We start from the raw sequence: 2,936 nt of genomic DNA, 5'->3' as shown, positions 1-2,936 counted from the left end.
TGCCACATGATAGGTACTCAGTGCTTGGATGGATGGGTGGGTGGGTGGGTGGATGGATGGATGAGCGGATGGGTGGGTGGATGGATGGTTGGATGGATAGATGAGTGGATAGGTAAATGGATGCATGGGCAGATGGATGGGTGGATGGGTGGATGAATGGATGGGCAGATGGATCCATAGAGTAAGATTGGAATGTGTGATGCCTCTTTTGATGTGTTTAAATTGCAAACATCAGATGCACCTTTTCTCTGCCCAGTAGAGAAGCCAGTTCTAGCAAGAATGCTATTTAATTGTCAAAAGTACTCCTGGGCTACTGATGTTATTTATTTGGCTCTGCTGCTTGTAAAGCCACGGGAGGTTAGTTATTAGCATTTAGAAGCTGTATCTGAGTAATACCACCTTTCACAGGTACAGGGACTGATTCCAGATTTATTTGCCTATGACAGTTTGAGTTTTTATCATGTATTATTTGCTTTGTATTATGCCTTCCTTCCCTGGTACAGGGCTTAGAAATATTAGGGCTGCTAATAACAGGCCCCTCTCCTCTGCCTGCCCCTCCCCGCTCCCCTCTCCTGTCCATGGCACTGCTGGGAAGAGAGAGTGCTGCCCACGCAGTTTTTGGCAGACTCCAGGACGGTTAATTAGCATTTCGGCCTCCGCTCTGGCACGCAGACTGCTTTCCCTTTGTACTGGGTGCTGGCTGGCAGCGAGGACAGACGGCCCCCTCTCTGCTCTCAAGGACTTTTATGAGGGTCAGGTAGCCTTGGCAAGGACTCAGGGCAGTGACTTGGCTTCAGTAAAGCATGCCACAGCTGCCCTGTGACGGGACAGTGGCCACTGTCCTGGACATGGAATGCTGCGCTCTGGCCCAGGAATTTTTAGTTTGCTTGCTTGTTTCCTTCCTTCCTTCCTTCCTTGCTTCCTTCCTTCCTTCTCTTGCAAGTCTGCTGGTCTCACAACTTTTCAGTGGCTCGTGCTCCTGCTTGGAATCCCAGCGAACCAAGGTACCTGGATGCTTATCTGAGTCACTGCACATTTCCCTGGGCAATGACTCTTAATGTAAGTTTTTCCAATATTATTTATTATTTATTTTTGGTTTTTTGAGACAAGGTCTTGCAATGTAGTTCAGGCTGGCCTTGAACTCAACTGTGTAGTTCAGACTGGTGTCAAACTCACAGTGATCTGCCTGCCTCAGCCTCCCCAGTGCTGTGACTATAAGCATGCACCACCGTGCCTGGCTGATACTATTTTTATTAAAAGTAGCAGCATTTAAGCATTATTTGCAAAAGTAGAGGATTCAAGAAGGAAATCATGCTGATGGCTTTGAGCTGATCACCCAAGTATGGACTCATTCAGTTTTTCTGGTATCTTTCCCATTTTGCACACAAGGAAGCCGAAGCCCAGAGGGATTAAGTGACTTGCCCAGTGATTTTCTTGGCAGATCAAGGCTAGAACTTTTTTCTAAGAGATTGGCAGTTTTTTGTTTGGATGGAGACAGCGGTCAGGTCAAAAGATGTAGTGGAAGAAGCAGGAAGGAGAGAAAGAGGCAGGAGTCTCATTGTCAGGAAATGCTTTGGGGGCTTGTGTGGCAGAGAACTTGGGTAAGACAGAAAATGCACCAAACTACGACCAGCAGCTCCCACCACCCCAGAGGGGTAATAGCCAGGTGACTAATAGTCATTTGAACAAAGGGGACATTGGAACCTCTTTCCAAACCAGAAGATATTTAGTTTATGCCTTTCTTTAAAATTTGAGTCAGTGTTTAAAAATCAGATTCCACAGAAAAATCGAGGTTTCCAGCTTCTAGAAAAATCAGACTTGGCAGCTCTGAGACTTTATTTTCCTCTAGTAATAATCATACCTGTCCTTTCCCTCAGCCCCCTGACAACCCCCTCCCTCCCCTTCCTTGTCTGCTCAGCTGGATATATTCACAGTGAGCTCCTCAAGAGCAGTTTATCAATTTTAACATGATAGAGAAGGAGGAGGAGGAGGTGTAGGCCAGATAGTTTTGTCATGGGGTCTGTGCTATGCATTGGAAGGTGTTTAGCTGTATCCCTGACCTCCACTCAGGAAACACAGTAATACTTTCTCAGTGTCACAATCAGCAGTGAATTCAGTCACTGAGAAAAGTCTCCCAAGAGCAAAATTGGCTTCAAGGGCAAACCTCGAGGAAGCACAGGACTCTGTCTTTCCGCTGTAAATTTTCTGGGGCTGAAAATCCATTGATATGGCGTGGGTCAGGTTCTTCGCCTGGGGCCGGGTGGCAGCATAGCCTTGACCATCTGGTGACAGAGGACAGGGTAGGCAACCCAAACAATTGATATTCATCCCAGGATGTGTGAAAGAGAGGAGCTAAAGACCCTGTGTACACAAGAGTGGAGGAGGAACCCTGGAGTGTCTCCTCTCAGAGAAGATTCTTTGTATCTCTTAGAGTGTGACATTGTTTCCTTCCAAAGGAGGTGCTCATTGCTCTGTCTGCCATCATATAAAATAGTTCAGGTATATAGTTGCCATTAAATTTCTGGCTGAGTGCACTTAGGATCCAAACAGAATGCAAGACTGGAATTCAGGCTTCCACCACCCACTTTTGTACCTTCCACTACCCGCAAACACACCAACTCCCCTGTCTGTGCAGGAGACTGAGGAAGGAAAGCCACAGAGCCATCACCAGTCTAGGTGATTTTGCAAGGTAGGTTAGGTGAGCAGGAGGCTGCTCCCACTCCAGGCCATCTGGGTGTAACCCAGCGTTATGGTCTCTTTGGCCTTTCAAAGGCATAGGAGCATTTAAGCCACTGTCGTAATTTCATGTGGTACAGAAAGTCCCAAGCCAAAAATACCATCCTTAGTTCCTACTTTTAGACTTCCAAGGAACTTCCCCCGCCTTTTCTCCTTACAGTTCCTTTTGATTCCTTCTGTTTGTCTCTTTCTAAATGTGC

At 46.7% G+C, this 2,936-nt stretch overlaps 1 protein-coding gene across 1 annotated transcript in view; it reads left to right on the top strand.

The window, feature by feature from the left end:
• Positions 1-2,936, top strand: part of Myo1e (myosin IE) — a 170,717-nt gene that overhangs the window by 44,088 nt on the left and 123,693 nt on the right. The window lies entirely within an intron of this gene.

The sequence above is a fragment of the Cavia porcellus genome, unplaced genomic scaffold (genome assembly GCF_034190915.1).
Source record: "Cavia porcellus strain 051 isolate PalLab524CR breed Dunkin Hartley unplaced genomic scaffold, mCavPor4.1 scaffold_38, whole genome shotgun sequence".
In the NCBI taxonomy this organism is placed as follows: Eukaryota; Metazoa; Chordata; class Mammalia; order Rodentia; family Caviidae; genus Cavia; species Cavia porcellus.
The sequence above is the reverse complement of the archived record's forward strand: the minus strand, read 5'-3'. Positions and strand labels throughout refer to the sequence as shown.